Source organism: Danio aesculapii, chromosome 14 (genome assembly GCF_903798145.1).
Source record: "Danio aesculapii chromosome 14, fDanAes4.1, whole genome shotgun sequence".
Lineage (NCBI taxonomy): Eukaryota > Metazoa > Chordata > Actinopteri > Cypriniformes > Danionidae > Danio > Danio aesculapii.
This window is the reverse complement of record NC_079448.1, coordinates 47,072,211-47,084,784: the sequence shown is the minus strand read 5'-3', so window position 1 is coordinate 47,084,784 and position 12,574 is coordinate 47,072,211. Positions and strand designations below refer to the sequence as shown.

Genomic DNA, 12,574 nt, shown 5'->3' with positions numbered 1-12,574 from the left:
AGAGAAACTATAAAAGCAAAAGGCATGTTGAGTGGCCATGCACATCCAGTATCTGACTCCATACCATCAGCCTCAGGGGGAAGAGAACTGTTTATTACGCTGAAACAGAAGAAGTGCGTTTCAGCAGGAGGGAACGCTGCATTTTACGCTAATATAGGCCAACACGAGTCCTGCAGGTATTCAACTCCACCACATACAAACAAAAGCCAGATCTGCAGACGGCTGCTACTTGATCTTTTAAAACAAACATGCTTTAAAAACCACAAATGCTAGCCGTGTCAGAGCCTTTGGGTTGCTACTGAGAAAAAAGCCTTTGGGGAACAAGTAAAACAGAGAGAGAAGAGGACCTGAGAGAACTACACTAGCTCAGCTCACTTCACAGAGTACTTGCTAAAAAGGTGCTGCAGTCTAGCTAGAAAAGAGCATGGCTGTAAATAATGCACGTTCGAATTAGAGTTGAAGTCAAAACTAGACCCTAAAGAGAACTCTTGTCAGCTAAACACCATAAATAGATGAAGTAGAGGAAAAAATAAGATCGAAATAAACTCTACAGCCTCTAAACATGATGAAAGCTTAGTCTATAACAAGCCTCTGTCTTTCGGTTGATACAGTAGTTTAGTTACACTTTATTTTAAGGTGATGTAGTTATGCAGCTATTCATTTAATTAAATATTGATTCATGTTTTAATGCCATATCAGCAGCATAGGCTATATTGATGGCAAAACCGATACTTAATATACAATATATAGCATACTGTATATGCAATAATATCAGTTTCCTAATGAACATTCATTGTACAAAAACAAACAACAACAACAACACTGACAAAAACTCATACTCAATCTTTTAGTTTAATAAATTAATGATAAATATTATAAAATTCCACTAGAAGACACCCTTTTAAACCTTTCCCTTAAAATATTCAAGCAATATTGATTAATCACATTAGTTACTATTTGGTTAGTTACATACAGGGTGTGAATTACTGGGGGGGTTTGGGGGAGATTGACCCTCCCCCACCTAATCAACATTTGATCCACCCTGAAGGATGTCAAAAACAATGTTGTTGTTTTTTTATCTGTATTTTAAATAATATTAATAATAATAATAACAACAATAATAATAATAATAATAATAATAATAATAATAAATACTATTAATATACGTTTGACCACCCATGATTCATACCAATGTGAATGCATAATTGCGCTAATCAGTTCAACTGTCTGAAAGCGGCAGATCTAGAGCACTGGTGGACATCGCAAGTGTTCACAAGACACTTTTTCTCATAAAATAGCTGTTAGTATCTACAAATAGCCTTAAAGTCAAATTAGAAGCACAGCTTGTGTAGTTTGACCTACGGTAATGTCTGAAATAGCTAATCAGAGGATACTGTAGGACAGAATACACTGATATCCCTCAAAACACTGATTAATATTAATAAATGAGATATCATTTAAATAAATACCTGAATTTGATTAACTGAAGCGTGTATTACACAAACAAACATTACCAAAAAGTTGACCCCCCCCAATCATCATTGTATAATTTGCACCCTGGTTACATGTACAGTAACTATGCGTAATTCATTGTAATTACTACAGTAAGTGCATAGAACGTGTAACTACCCTGTAAAAAAATTCTGTGAATTAGCAGTATTATGTATTTTGTGGTTTGTGTTATAACTTTTTATTTTTCTATGTTTATTTATGCTTTGAAATGCATTATGGGAGCTTGATCTTTCTTCCAACAACTTTTAACCTTGAAAAGTTGGAAAAAGTGACTTTTATTACTATTTTTAACAGTTTAAAGTGATATATTGTCTGGTTTGGTGTTGTATATTACGCTGCAAAAACCTTGTAATAAACTGCCAGCACATTTTCTCTTATTTTACAGACTTATTTCCCTATATATTATTTCTTATCCATCATATTATTTCAAACTACTAAAATGTCAAATAAAGTCCCTTTATTGAACTGTAGAGTCAGAGCAGAGAACAAAGTCCCATAATGCAATTTACAACCATAAATAAACAGAAAACACTCATGAATCACAAAATACTGAAACTGTTAATAAACAATTTATTTTTTTTACAGTGTACGTCATCTGAAAGTATTACCAATAGTTTATACAAGGCCTTAAAGTAGAATTCTTAAGCTCATACTTTGTCTTTTTAACGTGAAATGTGATTTTTAAAAACCAAACACAAAAAAATGTAATGTTAATAATACGTCAAGATGAGCACCCACTGGATAGTAAAAACGTCACTGTACTTAATCACGCATGCTTCATTTTTTATTTTGAAAATCATATTCAAATTGCCATATAATGAAAATTTGGATATGCCTAGGCAAAGCTAAATATCAAGAGACCATCCTAGTGAAAAACAGACGAAAGGGAACAAAACACAGACTGTTATGCTGCACACAGCATCATTAATGTGCATATCTCAGGCTGTGTTTGATTGGCCAAAACATTTCCTATTGAGATTACAACAATGTTTTTTTCCCCAAATTTTTAAGTCTTTTAATGAAACTGAGGTATTGTATAAAGCAAGTGCCATATTCTTATTATACCATAGTATGTAGCTTTATCAATCACTTACTTACCCGTTCTAAACTTGTGAATTTCTTTATTATGTTGAACAAAAAACGAGAGAAAAATGTTGGAAAAATTTGCCATTGACATTCATAGTAAGAACAAAAATACTATAAAACACAATGGTACTTTTTCCCTCATCCTTCAGTAAATCTTCCTTTGTGATGAACAGAAAAAACAAACTCAAACAGGTTTGGAACAAGTAAATGATGGTAGACATTCAATTTAAGTAGACTTCCCATTTTATTTCAATATGGACCCTTTGAATACAAATTTGTATTTTAAAAAAACTACAGCCACAGTAACAGCCGTTGCTTAATTTCTATTCAAAATAGGATGTACACTTGCAAACAATTGACAGAAACCCTGACAATGTGGAATCAACCCCCCACTTCCTACCTGACCTAAATAGGTAATGTTTATCAGATTCCACGTTCATTAGTTATTGTAGCATATGAACAGATGAGGCTGTGTCAAACCCCAGAGACATCTGGGGGTGAAGAGAGTACAGCTGGACATTTACACACAACAATTCACAAAGAACCAAAAGAGGCGACTCCTGCGTTATCTAGATCTACATAATAATAACAATAATAATAACAACAACAACAACAACAACAATAACAACAACAACAACAACAACAACAACAACAACAACAACAACAACAATAATAATAATAATAACAATAATAATAACAATAACAATAATAATAACAATAACAACAATAATAATAATAATAATAATAATAATAATAATAATAATAATAATAATAATAATAATAATAATAATAACAATAACAACAATAATAATAACAATAATAATAATAATAATAATAATAATAATAATAATGTTAAGGCGTCTTAAATTACCCCTGCTATACTATTATATGGATTTTAAAATGTAACTTTGGAAATCTCCTACACTACACAATGATAAAAAAGATTAAGTGATGAAGTAGTAAACAACAAGGGGGTGCAGTAATTTCCACATTAAATAATTTGTATCAGACAAGATTAAAAATAAAAAAAGTAATATCTATAGCAGAACTCAATTCAAGCTTGTAGAAATGAAAGCCATTTATGTATTTAAAGCTTTTTTAAGTAAAGCAGACACTTTAAAATGATGGATTCTACATTAAATAATTATTTAAGCAATATTTGATCATTCATTCATTCATTCATTCATTCACTCATTTTCCTTCGGCTTAATCCCTTATTTATCAGGGGTCGCCACAGCGGAATGAACTGCCAACTATTCCAGCATATGTTTTACGAAGCGGATGCCCTTCCAGCGGCAACCTATTACTGGGAAACACCCATACACCCTCTCATTCATACACTCATACACTACCAATTCAGTTCACCCAATTCATTTATAGTGCATGTATTTGGGGGAAACCGGAAACCCATGCCAACACAAGGAGAACATGCAAACTCCACTCAGAAATGCCAACTGGGCCAGCTGGGACTTGAACCAGCGGCATTCTTGCTATGAGGCAACAGTGCTAACCACTGCGCCACCCATTATTTGATCAATTTCGACATTAAATAATTTAGATCAGTCAAGAATGAAAATGAAAAGTAATATCTACAGTACAGCAGTACCCAATTCAAGCTTGTAGAAATTTAAGCCAATTATGTATTTAAAAGTTTTAAGTAAAGCAGACACTTTGGGTTCATGGGTTATTTCTTAGAACTCACAAAGAGCAAGTAAAACATACTTGAAACAGAGAAATGCAAAATAAAAACAAACAAACACATGCCTAGATAAAAATGACTTTTGGTGTAATTTAAAAAAATACCCTCACCCTTCACCTAAAAAAAACATGGTGCACTGTATATTTTTAATATACAGTGAATTTATTTTCGTTCAATATCAAAAAATGTTCAGTATTTTCAGTAGATTAATGGATCTGGTTTGTCTAAACCCCACCTTTCAATAACCTACTCTAATCTGATTGGTCAGATGACTTAGTCCAATTGTGAATGATCTACCAAAGACCAATCAATTATTTGCATATCAGAATTTGAGCTTTTCACAGCAACTGTAAACATTGTTAACCAAACAGCAACACTGGTGTCAGTTGTCACATTGATTGGAGTCTTCATCTTTTGAAAACTGGACTGACACAATTTCAATTTACTTGAACTTCTATGTTAGGCTGCTTTGACAAAATCTACATTATAAAAGCGCTACAGAAATAAAGATGAATTTGAAAGTGTGAAGCAAAGTAGATTTGCCCCTGCAGTGCAGTAAACAACATCGTCTTGACATGTCAAGCGTATTGACACGTGAAATGTTAAGTGTATTTGGCAAAGACGATGCAAATTTCTATCCAAAAATAACTGTCCAGTTTTACAAACCATAGCAGTTCCTAAATAAAAAAGAAAGAAAAAAAAAAGTTATCAGATAGGATAATTCCTCCAGTGCTGAGGGCTAAAGAGCACTTTGGCCGTCATGTCTCCATGAAGTCTCATCAAATTAATTAACATCTTCACCCAAAGGGACTTCCTCATTAAATTACGGCTCTACTTAATTAGTTGTGCAGCGTAACACAAGTGGACGGGTCGAGGGAGCACATCAACAAAACGCATCACACCCTCATGTGGGAATGTCAAGCCTCTGCGTTACACAAGGCATATGGTAACAAATGTCAAAACTTAAGACGACTGTATAAGGGTTTACTTTTCTTAATGGAAACAAAAATAAATAAATATTTCAGATATTTAAGAAAAACTGACAGAAAATTTAAAACTAAAAATGGTTAACTAAAATAAATTTAAGCACTAAAATGCAGGGTTCTCACTCTGTCATGGACACCAAACTCAAGGACTTTTCAATCACTAATAATTTTAAATCGAGCTCTGTAATTCAGACCCTCAGCATGTATGAAACACCATGAAAGTCCTTCCTGTACTTAACATTTACTAGTGTTTGCTCCATGATGCTGGAATTCTGTACTAATCGGTACTGAAATTTTAAAAACATCCATTTTCTGCTTACATTTGAGCGTGTTCTTAAACAGCGCTGATTTGCCATTGTGTTCAAATGCTCACCAGAAATGACTGTGATTGGCCGTGACGGTCATCAGTTCACCGAACTCACCATTGTTTACTGAGTGTAACCACAGATACTGGAGCATTTTGAAGCAGTGAAGATCAGTCGATTCATCAGCGGATCACTAGTATGTCAGCTTATATACAGACCAGCTGATCTTCGCAGCTTTAAAGGGCTCCAGTGTACCCGCATCTGCAGTTACAGTCAGTAAACAGCGGTGAGTTCGGTGAACTCATGACCTTCACGGCCAATCACAGTCATTTCTGTTGAGCATGTGAACACAATGGCAAATCAGCGCTGTTTAAGAACGCTCTTAAATGTTAGCAGGGAAATGGATGTTTTTGAAATTTCAGTACTGATTGGTATTGAATTCCCGTATCGTCACAACACTAATATTTACATTAAAATGTCATAATAATGATGTTCTGAATGTGTCATTTTCCAAAATGTTGACTGTTTTAAGTCATGTTTAGGCAACTTTAATACAAGTAGTTGAATTCAATACGGGTAATATTCAAATGAGGTTTCTGAAGTACTGATAAAACGCATTATCATTGTTCATGCAGAAGATTTAAAAGTAAGATTTATAAATGATGAATTTCTTCAGTTTTTGAAAGCACCACAGTACAATTGTTGAAAGAACACTATAAAGTTTAAAATCAAGCACTTTCAAGGAGCTGTGTTTGTTTTTAAGTACTTTTCAGGCCTTGAATTCATATGTCTGAAATTCAAGTACTTTCAAGAACAGTGGGAACCCTGTAAAATGACAAATAAAAAATATAAATGTGACAGGAGCTTCATTGTAGTTGCATTCATGCATTTGAAAATAAAAACATGGAAGAAAATTGTGAAAAAAAATCTTGAATATAACACCAAAAAAAGAACCATAGGCTACATTCACACTGCAGGCAAATGTGGCCCGAATCTGATGTTTTTGTCTTGACAGTGTGAACAGCCCGAACCGCATGGAATCTAATATTATTAATTCAGATTTGAGCCACTTTCATATGTAGTATTAAATCAGACACAGATCTGATGTTTTGCAATGCCACCGCAGTATGAAGGGTTATGTCGGACTTCATCTGATTTTTTTTTTTTAGAATTTTTTTAGGGGTTTTCCCCTTTATTGACAGGACAGTGGAGATTTACAGACAGGAAAGTGTGGAGAGCAGGGATGGGAGAAGGATCGGCAAAGAACCTCGAGCCGGGAATTGAACTCGAGTTGCCGCAAGCACCTGGTTGCTATGTGTCAATGCACTAACCACTAGGCTATTGGCGCCGACGGACTTTATCTGACTTTTACATAAACTTTGAGCGACATGCGGCATCATGCTGTGCTGCAAACATCATCTACTCCTCGGCAGCATATAGAATGGCACACAGCGCAAACACTTTACCACAGAAAATTGGTTGTTCATTAAAAAAAAAATTGGAGGGCAAAACTGGTGCTTGTTAACAAATCTGGTTAACGATTGGGTCACAGGTTGATCGCGAAGCTGTAGAGTGTTGGGGAGTGTTGCGGATAGGAGATCCGTGCACACTTTCATTTTAAGGGGGAACTTTCTCTCAGAGTGAAAAAAAGGGCAGCACACGCCCTTCTGCACGTGCCTGTTTTTTATAACGAAGTAAAATGAAATAACTCTGCAAACATGAGATAAACCAACTCTGCCTTCACACTTCAATCTGTGGCTTTAATCATTAACCCTTGATGAGTTTACTACACCAGTGGTCAAAAAGACGTGCACCACAGTTGTCATAAATCACAAATGATCCGTGTTTCAATTACAATTTAGGTTTCAAATGGCGAAATACTCATTAGTAGGAGCAGAAGAACACTTTACAGTTCAGGATATACACCACGGTTGTCTGCGTAAAGGGCAATAATCATATTAAGCATAATATGACAATGTGCTTACTTCATACAGTATACGCATTGTGTGTATAATTATATTTTCTGTGCTGTCTGTAACTGTACTTTTGCACATGTGGGTCAGTTTAGGATCATGATCTGTTCACACTGCAAATCTAATATTGGCCACATTTCTAACAGCAATGTGAAGAGCTATGCAAAAAAAATCAGATCTGAGCACTAAGCCTTTCAGTGTGAACGTAGCCATAAAGACCAAGTTTAGTGGACAACTGTCAGCTGGCCTCAGCAGCAAGTGCAAAAACTCCTACATGTAGACTAGCAGCATGTTGGTTTTTCCAGTCTGACAAACACATCAAGTCAAAAAAATCCAGCCTATATTTCACGTCAAACTCTTCCTTTGGGCTTGCAGCAAGTTTCCCCACTCGCTGCGAAAAAACACAGATGTCACGCTTCAAAAACATCAATGAGTTGAAGCGGCGGCTGTACTCGCTCTGACACCCAGACTGAGGGAAAGATGCATCATCAAACACAAGCAAGTGTATTTGAAGCTGATAAAAGATGGCATCCATATTCATGAGGTGGAGGACAAGGGCTCGCTTCTGTAATACAGCCAGCTTCACGAGTGTCAAAGTGTCTTATGAGGGATTAAACAGGTATTGTCCTGACTTCATCAGTCTATAAGCAGAGGGAGCCTCCTATGGGAAAAGTGTATTGGCAGTTGTATACAGTACAGTATATCTAATATTGTGATAACCTTATGAAAAGTTGAAGTCAGAATTATGAGCCCCTGCATTTTTCTGTTTAATGGAGAGAAGATATTTTTTCAACATTTCTAAACATCATCGTTTTAATAACTAATAACTGATTTATTTTATCTTTGCCATGATGACAGTAAAATAATATTTGACTAGATATTATTAAGATACTAGTTTTCAGCTTAAAGTGACATTTAAATACTTAACTTGGTTAATTTGGTAAATTAGGCTAGGCAAATCATTGTATAACAGTGGTTTGAACTGTAGACATTTGTAAAACAAATATTGTTTTAAGGGGGCTAATAATATTGAACTTAAAATGATTTTAAAAAATTTAAAACTGCTTTTATACTAGCAAAATACAAATTTGCACAGAAGAAAATATATTACAGGAAACACTGTGAAAATTCCTTGCTCTGTTAAACATTATTTGGGAAATATTTAAAAAAGAAAAAAAACTAAACAATTCTAATAATTTTTACTTCAACTGAATGAATGCAAAATGAGGAAAACGATCCAGAAAGCAAAAAGCTTTCATTTCTGGTCTAATAAAACTAAAACTTAGGGTTTTTTTCCACCTTTAAACCAAACGTAAAACTTTAAATCCCAACTGGGGAATGTGGTTCGACAACACATTGCATGCTGTTTAAGAGCATTAGGTAGTGGCAGGATGGGCTTTTTAATAGCTGTTCAAATGCATCTGACCACATGGGCATTTAGACTGTAAAAGCAATCGTTAAATGCATTACTGCAGAACAGGTATCTGCATGTTAAAATGTTTTAGAATTTAAATTACATTCATGTAGAAAACCATTATCTTTAACTGTGACAATATTTCACAACATTACAGTATTTTTGATCAAATAAATGCAGCCTTGGAGATTATCAAAAACATTAAAAAAAAACTTATTTAGGACCATAAACAGTAGGCAACAGTCATGCTCGAAAAAAAAAAAAAAATCAATTAAATTAAAACATTATAAGATCAGTACATGACAATAATCATTCAAAAACATTATTATAATGTTTAAGTAATGACTCTGCCCTACTTTCCTGACTTCACCTGCATACTGAATTATTATATATATTTTTTCTTTGCACATATATTCTCAGTTCCTTTAGGACAAACTTGTCTTGTATTTAACACAAACTTGGTGAACTCTAACAAAACCAAAACCAAAAATTCTACTTTGTGGAATTAAACCTTTATGACTTTAGTCTTCTGTTGAACACAAAATAAGATATTTTGACGTATGCTGGTAGCTGGCACACATTGACTTCAATGCAAAAAAATGTTTTTCTTCCTTAGATTTGTCCTGTTTCTAGTCTAAATATTTAAAAATTCTTAAATCAAGAAGCATTTTCTAGACGAGCATAAAGAATAGTCTTATTTTAAGAAATGAAATTTCAAAAACAAGCAAGTTTTTCCTTAAAACAATCAATACAATCTGCCAATGGGGCTAGCAAAATAATCTTGTTTTTTATTTTGACATAAGATTATTTTGCTTGTTCTAGGAAAAAACTCACTTAATTTTGGCATATCATGTTCCATAGTAGGAATATATATATATATATATATATATATATATATATATATATATATATATATATATATATATATATATATATATATATATATATATATATATATATATATATATATATATATAATATGGAAGTCAATAGGAAATACTATAGCAACCAGCATTCTTCAAAATATCTTCTTCTGTGTTCAACCTCAAATAGGTTCTAAAAAGGTGAAAAGCAAGTATATTTCTGCATTTTCATTTTTGGGTGAACTATTTCTTTAAAATCAAGTGGCCTTCAATGCTATTCTTTCAATTTTTGCATGAACTAACACTGAAAATGCGAATGTCTTCCTTTAAGAGTCACAGAGGAAATGCCTCTTGAATCTCTTCATCTCAGTAGAGTTTTAATTGAGCTAATAAGATTAATGCAGCTCCTAATGCTGAAGTACAGCTCGTTCAGATCTAGTCTGCTGCTCCTTTTCCAAATGCAGAACATAAAGAGTCTCCATTAAGCACAGATGTGAATCAGAGGTCGTATTCTGTGATGAATAACTTGTCTGCGATGAGATCTAGAATCGGTGCATGTAAACACCAAGAGCCTGTGGCCTCAACACGACCTCATGCAATACACCTCATCTTTTGTAAACAGCGCACCAGAAATGTTGCTATGCTCATAAAATCTATCTAGTGGAAAATGAAAGCATGGATATTGAAGAGAGCTATGCAATCTTATTGTCTCATGATGATGAATATTCATTCTAAAAAAAGGCAAATGGAAATTTTACCTTACACAAAACTTTAGGCTTACAGTAGGTGACAGTTCAAAATGACCATTACCAACATGTGCGGTGCTGCCGAGGGACTAAAGCCGCCATTTCACTGCACACAACATTCAGACACGACTGTCAGAATATGCTTCCTCATGGCAGTGGCACAGAATTTTCAGTTTTGTCATGCACCATGGGAGAGAAGCTGATTCTCTCAGTGGTGTCCGACATAAAGAAGTGCAAAAGCAAAAGTCAATTTTCTCTATGCGCTCACCATGGTTGAATGAATGAATTAATAAATACTAGAAACTCAGAGCGCTAAACATTTTGGAGGGAATGTGGAGACAACAAAAATATATACATTTGTTTAATACTCATTTATGAATAGAAATGTTCTTTCAATATAAACTTTTTCTGGTTCAAAAAATAAAGAAACAACTACTATTTTTCATCTTGGGCACACCAATCTGCTTGGACAACACTGGAATACATCACATCCGGTCGACCGGTCGCATACGGTCTAGTTCAAATATTTTAACAAATCCGCAGCTCAAATCGGATCTGAATTTTCTGCATAAGGAGGTGATCAGAACTCCACGCAGTTCCCGGACTACTCTCTATTGGAAATGAATGACTTCCGGTCTGTCGCTTGTCGTGTGCAGTGGAAAGACGGCTTAAGGGATTAAGAAAATGTTTTTAGGTGTAACGGCAGTTTGCGACAATGCCGCCAAGGGGCACAAAGGGATGAGATGCAAACAAACAGAAACATACAGTAGCTGTAAATACCCTGCTACTTGTAAATGAAGATGAAATAACAAAACAAAGCATTATAATTCCTTCATAAATCATTTAAAACTTGTTAACAAGCTTAATTATCATTGTAAACTTATTAAGTGTAATGAGGATTCACTTTGAAAATTAAAACTAAAGAAATAAGACAACTACAATACACACATACAAACATAAATAAATAAATAAATAAATAAATAAATAAATAAATAAAAATGGTATATGCAGGAATCCTAAAGGTAATTTCAATACCTTTTTAAGACTTTTTAAAGACCTTCTTAGAATATTTAAGACCTCATCGCCACTTCAAGTTCCAATCAGTATCAAACCTTTAACTTAATAAACAGTTGCTAATAAACAGTTGTAGTGAAATAAATCAATGGACCACAACCATGCAACAGAACTGAGATAAGCTCGGAAGAAACAAAGCTTGAATGAATAAATTGCGCAGGTGTTTTTCAGCGACAGGCTTCAGCCACTGTTTAAACTCGTCTTTCTCCAACCACGAGTACGCAAACTTACATTTTCCCATTTTGCCGTCTGTTACGCTCTATGGAAGGGGTGGGCAAACTCGGTCCTGGAGGGCCGGTGTCCTGCATAGTTTAGCTCCAACTCTAATCAAAAACACCTGAACATGCTAATCAGTGTCTCCAAGATCACTAGAAATGTATAAGCAGGTGTGTTTGATTAGAGTTGGAGCTAAACTGTGCAGGACACCGGCCCTCCAGGACCGAGTTTGCCCACCCCTGCTCTATGGTTTCGCTACATGTGGAGAGCGTCACATCACCTTCCCACGTTTGTCGCAAATTAAGTGACATCACCCGGAAGGAGGAGCTTGGTCGGACAGGCCCTGACTCGAACCAATCGCATGGATCGGGCACGCCATTGGTAATATTACGAGGAAAATAAACATGTTTATGCTTTTTCGAAGTCAAACATTTGGACAACGCTTAAACAAAATTTAAGACCTCTTAAAAACACGATTAAGACTTGAACACTTTTTGAGGGCCTTAACTTTATAATAACTGACTTATCCACTTTTAATCCTTTTTAAGATCCCACAGACACCCTGAATGAATAAATAAATAAATAAATAAATAAATAAAGTTGAAGTGAGAATTATTAGGCCCCCCTGTATATTTTTCCCCAAATTCTGTTTAACGGAACGAGGATTTTTCTCAACACATTTCTAAACTTAATAGTTTGT

The 12,574-nt window shown here is 34.6% G+C and overlaps 1 protein-coding gene across 1 annotated transcript in view; it reads right to left on the bottom strand.

Moving 5' to 3' along the window:
- The window catches only part of atp8a1 (ATPase phospholipid transporting 8A1), a 336,556-nt gene that overhangs the window by 195,157 nt on the left and 128,825 nt on the right, over positions 1–12,574 (bottom strand). The window lies entirely within an intron of this gene.